This window comes from Quercus lobata, chromosome 9 (assembly GCF_001633185.2).
Source record: "Quercus lobata isolate SW786 chromosome 9, ValleyOak3.0 Primary Assembly, whole genome shotgun sequence".
NCBI lineage: Eukaryota > Viridiplantae > Streptophyta > Magnoliopsida > Fagales > Fagaceae > Quercus > Quercus lobata.
In genome coordinates this window covers 32,053,427-32,072,610 of record NC_044912.1, presented here as the reverse complement: position 1 = coordinate 32,072,610, position 19,184 = coordinate 32,053,427, and the positions used below count along the sequence as shown (strand labels likewise).

Genomic DNA, 19,184 nt, shown 5'->3' with positions numbered 1-19,184 from the left:
TTTAAACTCTTAAAGTGATAGAGTATGTGAATATTTTCCTAAGTGATTTTCTAAATTATGTGAAAACATTAAATAACATGTCAGAAGATTTTACTTTAGATCAATTCAAAAGTGATTGTGAACAATGTTCAAAGTGGAAGTTCTAGTAAGACCAATAAGGACTTGAATGTGAATAAGAGTGTGGGTGGTTTTAAAAGAACAACTCCAAGAATCCCAACAATGACAAGTAGAATTTGTCATGTTTCCTTTGTGGAAAGAAAGACCATTATATTTAAGAATGTAAGTTCTTAAAAGAATAAGAAGGATGACAATGAAAATGCCAATGAAGCAATTGTCATTGAGGACATTATTGCTATAGTGAGTGACGAATGTAATAATATGATCACTGTAACTCATATGGCTATAATCACAAATCCTTCCGATTGGTGGTTTGATTCGGGTGCAATGTTGCATGTGTGCAACTACAAGATATATTTTAAGACTTATAAGGAGTTTTCTATAGAACTAGAGGTGCTTGTGGGCATCTATAGTATGACAAAAGTTCATCATTGTTGAAGTGAAATTGAGTTTTGGCAAGAAGTTTTCTTGATCAATGTTTTTCACGTACTTGATATCAAGAAAAGTCAATTTGTTATTTAAGAATGGTCTTGTCCAAGAATGGGATATTAGTAGGCAATGAATATGCTACTAATGACATGTTCAAATTGAGTGTTATTAATTAAGATGTTTCTGGTTGTGCTTATATTGTTGATTCTTTTATTTGTGGCATGCTAGACTTGAACATTTAAATTTTAAATTCTTGAAGTTTATATCAAAGCATGATATAATTTTATATAAGCATGATTTGAGTTGAATGATGTATTAATTAGAGATGGTGAACATTTCTAAATATATATTCTTTTTTGTGAGGAATATGTCATAATACACCAAAGTGCAGTCCTTTATACACCCTTATAAAATGTTTTGGTCAAAAAGAAAAGAGAAGAGAACTCTAGTTGATATGGTGAATGCCATAATCTTGAGTGCAATCAGTTAAATTCCTATTTGATCAATGGGAAGAAGCTTTGCTTAGTATATGCTATGTGCATAATAGCGTTCCATCTCAAAGGTATTTCGTATGTGTTATGAAATGAGAAAGTAACCAAATACTTATCATTTTAAAATGTGTGGGTGTTTAACTTTTTGTAAAATGATAGACCAAAGAGGACTAATTAGTCAAAGAGCTATATAAAGTGTCTATGTAGGTTTTGTGTAAATTCGTGGGTATATAATTTATTAGACTTCATGTTTAATATAAGAGTGAAATTAAAAGAGATTGAATTTATTGAGTTTAAATTCAAAGATGATTTCAAGTGATAGGCTAAGAATGTATTGACCCATTGTGATGAATTAATCAGTTAATTAGCCAAGTTAATTAATTAATTCAATTAACATGCAATATACGTGGTAGCACAAACAAATCACAAACTAAGTTAATATGCAGCGAAAAATAAAGTTGACACGGTGATTTATTTACGAATGAGGAAAACCTCCAAGGCAAAAACCCCACTGGGTTATTTTAAGGTTATCACTCTCGAGAATCCACTATTATCACAACAAGCTGTTACAAGTAAAGGAATCCCAGTATCTTATACCGACCTACAGTTGAACCTTTACCTTAATACTCAATTGGACTTATTCTATAGTGACAATCTCTCCTTTTAATGCATGACTCTTAGTACATGACTAACCAATCGATGCACGGATCCAAGTACGTGACTAACCACCAACTTGAGAAGGATATTGGTTGCAAAATTCTTTAGTTCATCCACACGATTAAGATCATGAAGCTCTTTGATTACAAAACCCTACGGTGTACAAACGCAGCAGCTTCTTGAAGAGAAAGATGAACTAGGGCAAATTGTCTTCGGTCACAATATGCTTGTAAAAAACCTTTGTATCAAGTTGCACTCACTTGCATCAACTGTGACGGCTGTTAAAATAATCTTTATATATGTTTAGGGTTGTTAGAAAAGAAAGCCTAAATATGCACACACGGATTGAAGTGAAATCAGATCTGAAAATCTGATTTTCTTAAATCTCGATAGATAGGTTATCTATTGAGCATCTATCGAGCATCAGGCAAAAGCTGCCTTTTAAACCTTGATAGATGCTATCTGTCGAGTTAGCTGTCGAGTTTTAAAATTCAGCACTTCTTCACTTGATTCAAACATTATCCCAACGAAATCCAAAAATTGGCCAATTAGATTCAACCATTATTACCTTCCTCTTACTCAAGTTAGGAAACTCATTTGTTTCTGGTTGATTTCTCACCAATGTTTTGTGTGTCAGGAGAAAGGGGGAAAAAAAAATAGAAGAGAGAGAAGAGTTTCAGCGTATTTAGCCAGTTGGCTGAAATTGAAAGTAAACTTAAGAATCTGTATATAATTTATTGTACCTAAGTTTTGTCATATACATTAACCTTTTTTTTTTTTTTTGAAAAAAAGTTATATATATTAACTTCTTATCAATGATCTTAAGTATATTATTTTATTTTATTTTTTGGTTATCGATGCTTCAATATAAAAGAAACTATAGAACAAGTAGTCATTTGGAGGATAAAAAAAATTAAAGTAATTATTTATTATTTCATTGGAAGAAAAAGTAAAGTAATTATGAACTGCTTATATTAAATTAATTAGTGGATGTACTATTAGACTTTAGTCATAATGTTTATAGATTCCACCAAAGCAGTTATGTGTGTCACATGCTGTTATCAAAAAAAAAAAAAGAAAAAAAGAAAAAGCGTGTCACATGAAAAAAAAAAATTTAATAAATATTTGGTATCTGGATTTTTATTAAATTTTTAGTAAGCTAGACCATGAGTATAAGATTCAAATTTTGTGTACTTAAAAAAAAAAATGGAGATAAGTCAATAATCTCTTATATTATAGACCCGACAAAATTGAGGTTTTGATTGTTAGGTACTACATTTTTTAGAACATAATAGGTGAATTTGAATATAAGTACGTAGAAATTTATAACTCATAAAGTTCTTTAATGTCTTGTTTTAAAGTTGTAGGTATTTTTTAAAATCTTATAATTACATGTTGGAGTTCCTTCTTATTTTATTTTTATTGATAAGTTACATACACCCAACCAATAAGTCTTGAGCTCACAACCTTACCCTCAACGAGTGAAAGTTGCAACTGTTAGGAAGAATATTAGAATAATATTTAACTCATTAAATTCTCATTTACTTAAGACTTACAGTATAAGTGGTAGCCTATCAAATTAAAATGTGTTCTGAGTTCTTAATGCTGTTGTTTATTGTATTAAAAGGGTTCCGGTACTGGAGCAACAAAACAACATTCGATTTTAATCTTATATTCCCATTGATGAGCAATAAAAATGCACATTACTTTGCATTTACAGTTTACCACTGAGCAGCCAAACTAACGCGCCAAGACAAGCTTCACCCAAACCACAGCCAAGTCATCTAAACAGCCTACATATAACCAAGCTGAATTTGTAAATTTTCATTCATCAGATATAATAACTAAGCAGCGATTAGAAGACTTGTGTCAAGTGCAAATGCATCCTTTATTGGGGAAATAAACACCTTGGGGAGCTTCCTTGAGTAATTAATATAACATATAGAGACACACTTTAACCCAAAAGGCTTAAGTCCAATGGGTATGTGCTCAATTATGTTATATTAACCACTCATTCTTCTCATCTTTATTCAATGTGAGACTTCACCCACACGCGTAACCCAACAATCTCCCCCTCACGTGTGAGTCTGCCTTTCTATGGGTTTCAAGACCTCTCTCAGGGCCATGATCAAGTCCTACTTACTCTCCCTTGCCTAATGGGCTTTTCACTTCATCAGCATGTCATCCATGGGAACCTCGCACCACACCATTATTTAGCACCATTAGCAATATTCCTTTGTTGGGCTTTTTCTTCTTTTCTTCTCTAGGATCTTTATGTGTGGGCCGTTTAGGCTTTCTCTGTCCCCACTGGGTAGGGACCATGAACACCTCACCACCTTCGCCGCACACCACCATGGGCTCTGATACCACTTGTTGGTAAATAAACACCTTGGAGAGCTTCCTTAAGTAATTAATATAACATATAGAGACACACTTTAACCCAAAAAGCCTAAGCCCAATGGGTATGTGCTCAATTATGTTATATTAACCGCTCATTCTTCTCATCTTTATTCAATTTGGGACTTCACTCACACGTGTAACCCAACATCCTTCACCTTAGTGCAAAAAAAGAAAAGGTACGTTATTATGGGCCCAATTTTTTATTTGTTGCTTTAAAGGAACCAATATCCTTAACTTTGGTAAAATGGATTTTTGCGGGTGAGTCTAGGCCTCCAAAGTGAAACTTCACTTAATAATCATCTTTTCAATTTGCTTAATTATTCAACATGAAACCATATAAATAGATAGTTTTACAAGATAAACATAACATTTAAATTCAACATATATCTAATATTTATCTATTACAAGCAGATAAAAGTTATTTAAAAATTAATCTACAAATCTATCCCATCTTGTCTGTTTACCTAGTCCCAAACTAATAACAAAAATACATTTTTAAAATGATAAAAAAAAAAACTATGAATAAAAAGTATAATGATAAAGTCTAGCATCATATCATCCTTTAACACACTAGATAATTATCTGCCATCATCAAGTATTGATATGCTGACTTGTTTCCTTATGCTGTCATAACATGCAGAATTGCCAGTGACACCATCAACACAATCATCATATGGTTTTTGGAGCAAGTACTCAGTCTCTTCTGAAATCATATTGCCTTTAACCCATGGATGCTTTGTCATTGCTTTCAAGCCCTCTAACTCCATTGCAACTTCTTTCATAGTAGGCCTCTCCTCTCCCTTCACTTTTAAGCATCTCTTAGCTAACATCGCAACTTCATTAAGTTGCTCAACATTTCCCTCATTCAGCATTTGTTGATCTAGAATTTCAAACAATCGGCTTTCATTCATTGATGAGACAAAATGCATGGCTAAGTTTCTTTCTTCTTCAGGTCTCTCAAAAGAAAGTGCCTTCATTCCAGTTAGCAACTCTACAAGGAGAACTCCAAAGCTATAAACGTCACTTTTTTCAGTCAATTGGCTTGAATGAAAGTATTCTAGATCCAAGTATCCAAGCGTCCCTTGCACTAGTGTGGTTAACTGAGTATGATCAAGAGGAACTAGCCTTGAAGCTCCAAAATCAGATACCTTAGCTTTGTAATTATCATCTAAGAGTACATTAGTGCTCTTGATATCTCTATGAATGATGGGAGTGGATGCAGCAGAATGCAAATAAGAAAGTGCTCCTGCAGTTTCAACTGCTATTTGTAAACGTAATTGCCATTGCAACGTTGAAGAATGGTCTGTTTTGTGAATGTGATTGAAAAGGGTACCATTGGTAACAAATTCATACACCAACAAAGGAACTTCAGTCTCCAAACAACATCCCAATAACTTTACCACATTTCTATGGTTAATTTGGGAGAGAATAGACACTTCATTAATAAATTGTTCAACTTGGCTTTGATCTATTATTTTGGACTTCTTAACGGCAACTATTTTGTTACCTGGTAATATTCCTTTGTAAACCGTTCCTTGGCCTCCTTGACCTAGGATTCTATTTTCTTGGTAATTGTTTGTTGCCTTCTTAAGTTCTTCTGCTGTAAATATTTGAGTTGCCTCAATAGATCCATTGTGCTTAGAAAGTTGTTGTTGTAGTAGAAAGCCACCGTTTTGTTTAAAAAACTTCTCTTTGAGCTTGATGAGCTTTCTTTGCTTGAGTCCCCAGTATAACCAAGAAACGCCCAAAACTAGAACCACTAGGCTGACACTAACACCTACACATTTTGCAACGAATTGAAGCTTTCATACCAAAAAACTAAAGTTCTCACATGTTCATTTTAACTCAGGTTCTGGAAGAGGTCATGGTAGCCTTACCCCAATTATTTTTGGAGAGGTTGATTCCAGACTTGAGGTCATATAGCCTTACCTCCAATTATTTTTGGAGTGGCTAATTTCCGGACTCTACTACAACTTGTCACCTTTGGTTGAAGACACTTGTCATCACACCAAGGCTTAACCTTTATCCCAGACATTACTATCATAGAATAAGTATGCAAACTTTATGTATCATTCATAAGATTAGAAAGCGATTAATGTTGCTCACCTAGCGAAATCCTATTAATCAATGGAAACCTCCCAGGGCTTGGTATGAGTTTGCAAACTGTTCCATCCCATTTACCATCGCCATCATATCCTGGTAGCTGACAGGAACAATTATAAGTACCAGGCAAATTGGTGCAGATTTGGACGCATACGGTGGAATTTAAGCACTCATCAATATCTGGAAAAAAAAAATTTTGACATTAAGAAAAAAAAATCCATCAGTAGCAAAAGTCAACAATGATTCCAAGTAAAATGGCAACCTTGGCAGCCATCCTTAAGGTAAGGATTGCCTTGGTATCCCTTGGAACAACTGCATTGGTACCCTGGACCATTGTCCGAGTCATGACACTCACTGTTAGCCATGCATGCATAACTTTCAAAACTCTTTTTAGCTTCACTGCAATTTTGATCTCCTATTGCACAATTTAGCACCATCGGCATCATATGACCTCCCTTAAAATTTAGAAGATCTTGTGTAGAGAAGTTGTAAGTATCTTCCTCTGCCACAAAAGCATAGCTGCAAGGATTGAATTCCCACACTCTCGTGTGGTTGTAATAGCTAAATACACTGATATTGAAATCCATTACTCCTCTTGGAATAGCAGTTTCACAACAACCAATACCAGAGCAAGACCCCTCAACCACATCTCTCGTGCTATCACATAAAGACATGCACCCAGTTGTGTAGCTTGTCCCTCTAGAACCCTCTATCACAGCATTTGTGTCACACCCAATAGCAATGAACTTGTTTCGAGTGTTGGAGATTGGGAATATTCCCGATCGGAGCCAAGGTTGATTGTTGCGTGCACTCCCACCAGTTCTGTTGTAGCAATCATTGGCTACAAAGGCATATATGCGCATTTCACCCGAAAGCCATATGTCTGCATGTCACATTTATATTACTACCTGTCAAAAACGCCAAGGGAGGGTTGTATGTGTGATTACAAGTGATGAGAAAGCTATCATTAACGTAGCATCCTTCCCTTGTGCCAAATGGGTATGGAATATTGACATCGCCACAATGGTCTTCACAGCCGTCCTTGGCTAAAGGCAAGGCGTTGGTGTTGACAATTGATGCTTCTACTACCCACAGCAAGGTCAATTGCAAGATTGCCAAGTGCACTAAGGCCATAATTATTTTTGTATGTAATTAGCTAGGTAGACTATGGTACATTTTATAGGCCATGTTTAATTAGCAAGAAGAACGAGTCGTCGATAAAATTACAAGTAGGCCAATCATCAAAGAATACAAAGAGCATATCAAGGTCAACTATATGCACCTTTCATGTAGTTAAAAAAATAATTTTAAGGATTTGTTGGAAGGGCTAATCGTAGTTAGTATTTTAGTTGTGATATCTTTGTTATTAAGCATTTATAGTTTATTATGATTAGGTAAACTTATTCTTTACTAGTCAATTCTAATGAAACCAATAAAACTAGACTTCGAATAACACCAAGTTTATGGTTGTTGTCTCTCCTTAAAAAATAGTAAATGGTTTATGGGTGTTATTGTTATTTTTTTTAGAAGAAGGGGTTGTTATTTTTTTGATTCCCTCAGTTTTAATTTTATCATTTTCGTTCTCATTAAACTCAATAATTTATACTTGATAAATTATTGAGTTTGGGACATAAGACCACCTGTTATGATCTTCTTCTTCTTTTTTGTTTTTTGTTTTTTGTTTTTTGTTTTTTTTTTATTTTTTTATTTTTTTTTATAGAAAAGACCACCTGTTATGATCTAATACCATGGTAAATTACTTATTTTCTTAAAATATATATAAAACCGAAACCTCTGAAACTCTCACAATTTTCTAGGTCATCACTATTTTTTTTTTTATTTTATTTTAAATTCCTTTTGTCTTAGGTTTTATATCTTATATATTTATTATTTCTCTTTAACGTATAATTATCTTATCAAGTGTTACAATAGTTTAGTTTAAGTAAAACTCTATTAGATATATGTTTCAAGAGCTTGAAAATTTTACTTCAACTAAAATTCTATAACAAAAATAACCCCTAATGCAAATTAGACTTCTAGCCAAATACAATAACACTCTCCCATTGCCTCTATTCTCTTCTATTTAAGAATCTGCTTGTTTTCTTAAAAGTTTAAACTATTAGAAAATAGTAAATTTTAGGATAAACTACATATTTGGTTCCTAACCTTTAAACTAAAGGTCAATTAGGTCTTTGGTCTTTTAAATGTGTCAAATTAGTCCCTAACCTTTTGGTATTGTGTCAATTTGGTTCCTGCAGTTAAGTGATGGATGAAAAAGCAAACGTGATTTACAGCTAAAATAAAAATGACATGTGTAATGTGCGCTATGTGGAAAAAAAAAGAAAAAAAAAGAAAACCATTTTATGTTAAAATTAGGATCTCATCCTGAACAATCAAAGTTTCACGCCGCTAACCTTCCGCTTAGACCAAAAATTAACAAGTTCCTGTTTGGTTGCTGAGAAACCGTAAGAAAAGGAAATAGAAAAGCAACTGAAAAACTTAAAATCAATCCAAAATGAAAATTTTCTATTATTTTCGTTGCAAATTGTAACGAATCAAATATAGGAAATAACATAAACGCAATTCTTTTGTTTATGGTTATTTGACACGAAATTCTTTATAGCCAAGGTTTTGTACCCATTTTGTCTTTGTTCATTAGTAACTAGTAAAGAAAGTAGTGGAAAGATACTGCCAACTTAAAAAATCTGTTGTATTACCATTGAGCTTTGAAACAACCAAGCATCGATCTTAACTAGAGATTTATCTTAGAAGAACTCGAGGCTCCCAAATGACACCGTTTTATTTTTTACACCATATTCCCTGACTTCTCACTAAATTCTGATCGTACCCCTAACCCTTCACTATCCTCCTCTCGGCTCTCTCCACCTCTATCTCCTATGGTATTGGAAAATTTTTATTTTGAAATGATTGTAGGTCTTTTAGTTGCTTTTCTACTTTCTTTTCCTACTGTGGTTCACTGGTTCTTCGCAACTATACAGGTTTTGTTAATTTTTGGTTGATGCGGCATGGTGAAATTTGTTTGTTCAGGGTGAGATCCTAATTTTTAACATAAATTCGTTTTCCTTTTATTTTTATTTAACTTTTATTCTTTTATTTTTATTCTACATGGCAGTACATGTATGTGCCATAAATTTTTTTTTTTTTTTAAATTTTTTAGCTGTTAGCCATGTCAGTACTTTTTATTCATCACTTAACGGCAGAGATAAAATTGACACAAATCCAAAAAGTTAAAGACCAAATTGACATTCAGCGTAAACGTTAAAAACCAAATACGTAGTTTACCCTAAATTTTATCATTTAATTATAATTCTAATATTCCCAAATGTTAGTGTACTGTCATTATACCATCACCAAGCCATCACTTAACAGCTTCACTCTCAAACTAAAAGGACCGAGTGAAGCATGATAGGTGTGGGGCCAAAGAATTTGTGATCCCGGCCCACTTTACATTAGGGCTCAAGGCCCGCGCCGAGGAGAGACGTTACCGAGGACATGTAACAAAAGTCCAAACGGCCTAGAGATGTAGCCGAGGACGATCCTGTCCTCAGCATCCCAAAACTTAGAAGGAAAGAACGGCACGCCATCAAAGGCAGCCCCCAGAGCGCTCCTAGAAGAAACGACGAGTATAGTAGGATGCGCACGGGGGTACAGTATAGGAGCGGTTCAAGGAAAAGTTGTCACCTCCGCATTGAATGCGTTAACAAACGTCTTGGCTGCATTAATGGGGAAAGGACCCCTGAACAGTGTGGTTTCGGTTACTGCAACTAACAGAAGGTGGGGGAAGGCGACTGATGGGACAAGCACTCGAGTAGTTACCTGCCTGATCAATAGATGGAAGGTCATGATCAATTGAGAAGGGCTATATAATGTAAGAATTCATCCACGGGAAAAGCAGGTGAAGAGCATTATGTATCGTCTCTAGGACCATTGTAACCTAGCGTAAAAGGAATAATAAGAACACTAAACTCCTCGGACGAGGTCCAAGGACCGGAGCCACTCAGGCCGTGCCGAGGAGAAAGTCTTCTTGGATAAGCTAGTTCACCTCTATGCGATCATCATGAACACCATGACTAACGACTGTCCGTTCACCAAGGCCTAGCCTTTTAGCTCACTCTCTACAAATTTATTGTTTGGGCCTTTAACGTTCGAACCCAATACCAATTTGGGATCGTTACAAATTGAGTCCTTACAATTGGCGCCGTTTATGGGAAGGCTTGTGCGTTGGCGCAGGCGGCGGTTAGTCATGGTAGGATCAAGCCCCTGTCAACAAGGGTCCCTCAAAAGAAATAATTTTGGCAGTGGTGCAAGCTATGCGAAAGCCTCTCCATCATTTCTAGCAGCACGCGGTTGTTGCCCTAACTCAGCTCCCACTCAGGGCTACACTTCGAAGTGCTAGTGGCACGGGCAGTTCTAGGGGCTTCTAACATCAAGTCTATGCCCCACACATTTGTCAAGGGGCTAATCCTCGCGGGTCTAGTAGCCCGATTCACCGATTTCCCATAAGTATTGGACAGAACCAAGGTCTTGCATGGTCCTCAGACTTAAACCTATGGGGAAACCAGCTACTTCAAGAAGAAAGTGCTAGACAGAACCAAAGTTTTGCATGGTCCTCGGACACAAACCTATGGGGAAACTAGTCACTAGAAAATATAAGTGCTAGACAGAACCAAGGTCTTGCATGGTTCTCGGACTCAAACCTATGGGGAAACTAGTCGCTAGAAAATATAAGTGCTAGACAGAACCAAGGTCTTGCATGGTCCTCGAACTCAAACCTATGGGGAAACTAGTCACTAGAAAATATAAGTATTGGACAGAACAAAGGTCTTGCATGGTCCTCGGACTCAAACTTATGGGGAAACCAGCTACTTCAAGAAGAAAGTGCTAGACAGAACCAAGGTCTTGCATGGTCCTTGGACTCAAACCTATGGAGAAACTAGTCACTAGAAAATATAAGTGTTGGACAGAACCAAGGTCTTAAATGGTCCTCGGACTCAAATCTACAGGAAACTAACTACATCAAGAAAGGCTTAAGTCCTAGACAGAATGGAAATCCCGCGCGGTCCTCGGACCCCAAGCTCTAAGGAAACTAACACAACCGAGTGTTTAGACCCGGTACAGTCATACCTCGGTCCTCGGACCAGATGCCCAAAACAAGTTAAGGCTATGAATATCGTCTGAAACGTGGCAAAGCACCCTAGTGCCCGGTGACTCCCTCGGACAGTTCATTTTAGGTTACACGTCCTCGGGTGATCACCCCATATGCAATACAGAACATTCAGTTATTATCCCGGTTAGTCTCATATGGTTAACCTGCTTGAAGTCGGCATTGTTATGCCCGTCAGTTTTAATAAGTTCAAAGTGATAACTCTTTGCTAACAAGGGCATCGGCCCTAAGTACTGTTCGAAAGAAAAGGACACCAGCACATCCATTCACAAAATAATTATTGCGGAAAAGAAAGAACACGCAAAATGGGATAAAGTCATCTTTTATTAGACAAAGAAGTAGTACAGCATACAAAAAAGGGGCTTAGACAAGCCTATACTAGAAGCTAACTACAGAAACAAAAAAAAAAGGGGGGGGGGATACACGGAAACGATGGATCCTTCAATTTTGCTCTAGCAGCGACTAAGCAAGTCTGGATGGCACCAGTGATGGAAGAGAAGAAGAAGCAGAGGCACCTGGTCCACAACCTTGCTCTAGCAGCGACTAAGCAAGTCTGGATGGCACTAGTGATGGAAGAAAGGAAGAAGCGGGGATGCCAAATCCCCGTACCAGCTTTGACAGCAATCGAGCAAGTATCATATTAGCAGCAATCGAGTGAGAACGGATGGTACCGGCGATGGGAAATCTCAGTGCTGTCGTACCAAAAATCTGACGTGACCTCACCTGTTTCGGATTTTGGCTGAAGGAAGAAGAGGCTCATTTCTTGCCTTATCGAGGAGAAGAAATGTCTTGAGTCTTTGTCTCCCTTGCCTTGACCGGGCCATCTTGAATCTCGAAGATACCCATGGCTTCTGAAGACGGTGTGGTCTTTTCACCCTCATCTTGGCCTTGACCATGTCACCCCCTAAGGATCAGTCACACTGGTAATGAGGACTTTGGGCACAATTGGAGGGTTAGGGATTTGAAAAGCTTAAAGGGTCTGCAAATAAAGGGAATGACCTCCCACCGTGCTTTTTATATGGGGGGCAAGCCTGGCGGCATTTAATCTGTACAAATCTCCAAGAAAAACTACAAATGAGATAAGTCCCGCCGAATTCCCAAAGCAGTCTTCAGCCGTTGGATTTGCGTCGCCTCGTAAAGAGACCTTATTAAAGGCGCGTCTTGTGTACTGAAACGACAGGAACACGGCGTGGGTACACTAAAAGAATGTTTCACAACCAGGAGCGTGTCCCAGGCAAACGAAGAGGCTCCGACATTGATGAAGGACAAGACTTGGGAAGCCATGACATAGGCCCGACGTCACCAAAACCCTCCTCTCCGTCCGAGGAGCCGGACAGCAGGATTTTGAGGGGCTATTGTGGGGCCAGAGAATTTGTGATCCCGACTCACTTTACATTAGGGCCCAAGGCCCACGCCGAGGAGAGACGTTGCCGAGGACATGCAACGAAAGTCCAAATGGCCTAGAGATGTAGCTGAGGACGATCCTGTCCTCGGCATCCCAAAACTTAGAAGGAAAGAACGGCACACCATCAAAGGCAGCCCCCAGAGCGCTCCCAGAAGAAAGGGCGAGTACAGTAGGATGCGCACGGGGGTACAATGTAGGAGTGGTTCAAGGAAAAGCTGTCACCTCTGCATTGAATGCGCCAACAAACGTCCTGGCCGCATTAATGGGGAAAGGACCCCTGAACAGTGTGGTTTCGGTTACTGCAACTAACAGAAGGTAGGGGAAGGCGGCTTATGGGACAAGCACTCGAGTAGTTACCTGCCTAATCAACAGATGGAAGGTCAGGATCAACTGAGAAGAGCTATATAATGTAAGAATTCATCCACGGGAAAAGTAGGTGAAGAGCATTATGTATCGTTTTAGTACCATTGTAACCTAGCGTAAAAGGAATAATAAGAACACTAAGCTCCTCGGACGAGGTCCAAGGACCGGAGCCACCCAGGCCGTTTCGAGGAGAAAGTCTTCTTGGATAAGCTCAGTTCACCTCTATGCGATCATCATGAACACCATGACTAATGACTGTCCGTTCACCAAGGCCTAGCCTTTTAGCCCACTCTTTACAAATTTATTGTTTGGGCCTTTAACGTTCGAACCCAATACCAATTTGGGATCGTTACAAATTGAGTCCTTACAATAGGTATTATTGTAATTTGCTCTCTCTTTTTTTTTTTTTTTTTTTTTTTCCCCTTCCTTTTAAGATTACAATTTTATCGTTTAAATAATTATAGAATTGATGATTGTTTTTCATTGTTTAAAGTTTAGAGCCATTAAAATTTAAAACGTATTGTTTTATGGGTTCATGTACTTTTTTTCTTTTTTTTTTATATTTCTTTTTTGGATAGTCATATATTTTTTTGAATTGTTTCAATAAATTATTCTTTAATTATATATATTTTATGGCATTTTGGAAGTTTTAACATTTGAATTTGTGTTAGTTTTTGCAATATTTATACATGTTTAGTTGATTTCAATGACTATACCATGTATTATTCTTTTGAAGGTAATCACCTTTTCTTTTATATTTCTCTATTGTCTAATCATATACATTTGGTTTTGTTTCAAAAATTTATAGGGAGTAAATCTTATGATTCTTTAATATTTTTTAGCCCTTCAAAAGTTTTAACATTTGAATTATTCTTTTGATGGTAACACATCTTTCTCTATTGTGTAGTCACACGCATGCGCGTGCGCACACACACACACACACACACACACACATATATATATATATGTATATATAGGAGTTTTGTCTTCCTCTTTTCTATGAATAAACTATGTACACAAGAGGAAAAGCAGCGTGCTTCTTGGCCACATAGAGTATTTCCTTTTCCAATACTTTTATTGTTTTTGACTTTTTTGGTTTTTATTTAATTTGAATTATTTGAAAAATATTGAGCCGGCCAATTAAATAGGGTTGAAAAAAAATTAAAATAAAAAGGACCGCGTGAAGCGTGATAGGTATTATTGTAATTTGTTTTGTTTTGTTTATTTATTTATTTATTATTTTAAGATTACAATTTTATTGTTTAAATAATTATAGAATTGATGATTGTTTTTTCATCGATTAAAGTTTAGACCCGTTAAAATTTAAAACTTATTGTTTTGTGGGTTCATGTACTTTTTTCTTTTTCTTATATTTCTCTTTTGAATAGTCATATATTTTTTGAATTGTTTCAATAACTTATTCTTTAATTATATATATATATATATTGGCATTTTGGAAGCTTTTAACATCTGAATTTGTGTTAGTTTTTGCAATATTTAAACATGTTTAGCTGATTTCAATGACTATATCATGTATTATTTTTTTGAAGGTAATCACTTTTTCTTTTATATTTCTCTATTGTGTAATCATATACATTTGGTTTTTTTTCAAAAATTTATAGGAAGTAAATCTTATGATTCTTTAATATTTTTTAGTCTTTCAAAAGTTTTAACATTTGAACTATTCTTTTGATGGTAACACTTCTTTCTCTTATATTTCTCTGTTGTGCAGTCACACGCGTGCGTGCGTGCACACACACAAACACATATATGTATAGGAGTTTTGTCTTCCTCTTTTTCAATGAATAAACTATGTACACAAGAGGGAAGGCAGTGTACTTCTTGGCCACGTAGAGTATTTCCTTTTCCAATACTTTTATTGTTTTTGACTTTTTGGTTTTTTATTTAATTTGAATTATTTGAAAAATATTGAGCCGGCCAATTAAATAGGGTTGAAAAAAAATTAAAGTAAAAAGGACCACGTGAAGCTGGATAGGTATTATTGTAATTTGGTTTTTTTTATTTATTTATTTTTTTTAAGATTACAATTTTATTGTTTAAATAATTATAGAATTGGTGATTGTTTTTTTTATTGTTTAAAGTTTAGACCCATTAAAATTTAAAACTTATTGTTTTATGGGTTCATGTACTTTTTATTATTATTATTATTTTTATATATATTTCTCTTTTGAATAGTCATATATTTTTTGAATTGTTTCAATAACTTATTCTTTAATTATATATATTTTTTGGCATTTTGGAAGTTTTAACATCTAAATTTGTGTTAGTTTTTGCAATATTTAAACATGTTTAGCTGATGTCAATGACTATACCATGTATTATTCTTTTGAAGGTAATCACTTTTTCTTTTATATTTCTCTATTGTGTAATCATATACATTTGGTTTTGTTTAAAAATTTATAGGAAGTAAATCTTATGATTCTTTAATATTTTTTAGTCTTTCAAAAGTTTTATCATTTGAATTATTCTTTTGATGATAACACATATTTCTCTTATATTTCTCTGTTGTGTAGTCACACACACACATATAGATTATCTTTAATTTGTATGTTCTTATTATTATTATTTATGGACAATCTCATGATATTCTAATGAATCTAGGTTGTCAAAATTGGTATCCTACGTAGGATTGTGGGAGGTAGGTGGGATCGTGGATCATAAGATCTTACATCATTTGAGAAAAAAAAAAAACACATTGGTATGTTATATAATCACATAAATTATACATTCATTCATTATTTGCATCCATTTGATGTAATTACCATATATCACTACATCCATTTGTAAGCATCATTTAAAAGGGCCAAAAACCTCAAAATATGATACTCTATTGAGATGTTATTTTTCATTTGAGTTCAATTGACACTCTATCTCTCTACATTAGAATAGCAAAACTTGGCTTATTGGGATTTTATTATTATTATTATTTCATTTGGGTCCAACTGAGCTTTCTGTCAAGTTAAAGAAGATTACAAAGAACTAAGATCGTTTGGGATCGTTAGAATCGTACAATCCTATCGATCTTAAACAATCGCGAAAATCTTTAAAAGATCCGGATCGTCTTGGGTAGGTGGGATCATAAAATCGTAGAATCGTAAAATCGTAGGATTGTAGGATTTTGATTAGGATTTTGACAACCATGAATGAATATTTAACATAGAGGGAAAGTACAATAAATCCACCAGTGGTTAGTTCCATTTTCACTTTACCTACTTGTGGTTCAAAACTTAACACTTTGCCCACTTGAGGTAACTTCCATTAGGGATCTGTTATCCACCTCTCTTTTTGCCGTTAGAAAAACATATTTTTAGGGAAAAACAAACATAACAAAAATAAAAAAGTTAGGGTTTTTGATTGGTTAAGAACTTCTATGAGAACAAAGTGAAGGAATAGCACACCAATCAAATATTCTATAGTTCTAAAGTTCTAAAAAACATACAAAAATAAGAGAAATAAAGCTCAAAATGCTATAGTTCTAAAGTTCTAAAAAAGATAATCCATTATTCAAAAAATAAAAAAGATAATCCAAAAACTCAACCGGTTTTAAAAACTACCAAATAACAATCAATTTCATTTTTAAACCATCAAATTCTCACGTCAGCTGAGAGAGGGACTAATAAGATTCGCTCCAAATTCTAGAGAGAAAGAATCAGATCCACCACTAATCTCAACTCTAATCTCCCAAATTCTCTCCAAATGATCTCCCAACTTTGATCTCTGTTGATCTCCTAAATTCAATCTCTACCGATCTCCAACTTCGATCTCCCAAATCAAATCTTTGACTCCTATCTCCACTGATCTCTGTGGTTGTCGATCTGTGTCGCCAAGCTTGTCTTTCGTCGAAGCTGACTTATTCTTCTTAACAACCAAAGCCACAACCCATAAATCCACTTGTTTCTTCTAAGATCAAGTCCCAAATGATACGTTGTTGACTAGGTAATTTATGGGTTATGAGCGATTTAGATACTTGATGTTTTGGATTTGATGATTCTAGTGTTTTGCTATTGTGGTTAGGATTTAGAGTGGGTTTGAAGTTGGAATTGGGGGTGGGTTTGAAGTTGGAAGGTTCCTTCCCTTTCCTTGATTGGTGGTGTTTGGTTGTGTAGAAAAGGACTGAGAATTAGGAGAGGCACAAGTAGCACCTAGGGTCGCCACCACGCCACCAAACCCATGGCTGATCTACCACAATCCAAACCCACGAATGGATTTCTCTTTACCTTATTCTTTGGTTGTTGATCGCTTATCTCTATCTCACTCTCTTTTGTTAATAACGTTGCTGGTTGTTTTGAGATTGTTGGTCTTGTAAAAATTGGTTCACAATTTTGAGTTGTTATGAGATTGTTGATATTGATATAGATTAAAAGTGATTTCATTGAGTCCTTTGATTCGTGTGCTATTCCTCCACTTTGTTCTCATAGAAGTTCTTAAGCAATAAAAAACCCTAACTTTTTTATTTTTGATTTGTTTGTTTTTTCCTAAAAATATGTTTTTCTAACGGCAAAGGAAGATGTGAGTAACAGAGCCCTAACGGAAGTTACCTCAGGTAGGCAAAGTGTTATATTTTGAACCACGGGTAGGTAAAGTGAAAACGGGCCTAACCACATATGAGTTTAATGTAATTTCTCCTTTAACATACAAAGCCACTTCTAATATTTTTGTTTAATAAAAATTTGGATTTATGATCCTCGATCTGATTTGCTCAACCCCTTTGATGATCTGCTTAGAATCCCAATTCTAACAACCTTCCAAATCGAAATAGCTAAAAAGATTAAAAAGAAAAATAAATAGCTAAAAAGAGTGATTTCGTAAAGGTAAGAGGCCGACTATAATTTAAAACAATACCAGCCACGTAAAGAACGCCAAGAGACAATAAAAAAAGATGTTAGTGAGTTCATCAAAAAAAAAAAAAAAAAGAAGAAGAAGAAGAAGAAGGAGAAGTTGGTGAGATTATATGCATTTTCTTGCTGGTGGAATACAGAATCACGATCCAAGTCAATGGGCTAAAGAAATAGTAAATCGCATTGCGCATGCGCTGCGTCAACTGTTATTGGGGTCAAAATTTTAAAAAGAAAATTCAAGTGGTGCTAAATTAAGTAAGGATAATATTACATTTGTTTTTTCTAATTTATGAATTGACATAACTGGATATATAATATGGAAAAATTTTAAAAAGAAAATTCAAGTGGTACTAAATTAAGTAGGGATAATATTATATTCGTGTTTTCTAATATATGAATTGACACAACTGGATATAATATGGAAAATTATACTACTAGGTATAAGAAAACAAAAACAACCCAAAGTTTGCAAAATAATGATCTTGTTGAGTGTTTCGTTAGTATACTAGATATGATCGATGAAATACTTATTTTGTCATTGAATTAATTTATTTTTTGACTAACCTAATCTCAAGCGATTAGGTTCTTAATTTGTCTTCTAACTTATCAATAAAATCTTTATTATACCCTTACATTACTCAATTTACGCAAAATTAAGAATGTTGTCACTTAACCAAGGGCAACATAAGAATTTCGGACAAAATGGGCTTCTGCCCTTTTCAGCCAAATTAATTAGCTTTTTGCCCTTCTTCCCAAACTAAATAGAGAAATACCCCTCTTTTGAAACTCGATTTTTTCAAAATCGAGTTAAGCCCTATAGTGACGTTTTCAAGGACCTATAGTGACGTTTTTAAGGACCTATGGTGGCGTTTTGTAACTTGATATCCATGAAATCGAGTTATAGGCAATTTTGTTACCTATAACTCGATTTCATGGATATCAAGTTACAAAACGTCACTATAGGTCCTTAAAAACGTCACTATAGGGCTCTAGAATTTTTTTTTTTTTTTTTTTTAACTCGATTTTGAGAAAGTCGAGTTTCAAAAGAGGGGCATTTTCCTATTTAGTTTTGGAAGAAGGGTAAAAGGCTAATTAATTTGGCTGAAAAGGGCAGAAGCCCATTTTGTCCTAAGAATTTCATCAAATTCGTTATGCAACTTAAGAAATATTGTCAT

At 35.1% G+C, this 19,184-nt stretch overlaps 1 pseudogene; it reads right to left on the bottom strand.

Moving 5' to 3' along the window:
• Nucleotides 1–4,546: 4,546 nt before the first annotated feature.
• LOC115961602 lies at nt 4,547–7,331 on the bottom strand (annotated as a pseudogene).
• Between the last annotated feature and the right edge of the window lie 11,853 nt (nt 7,332–19,184).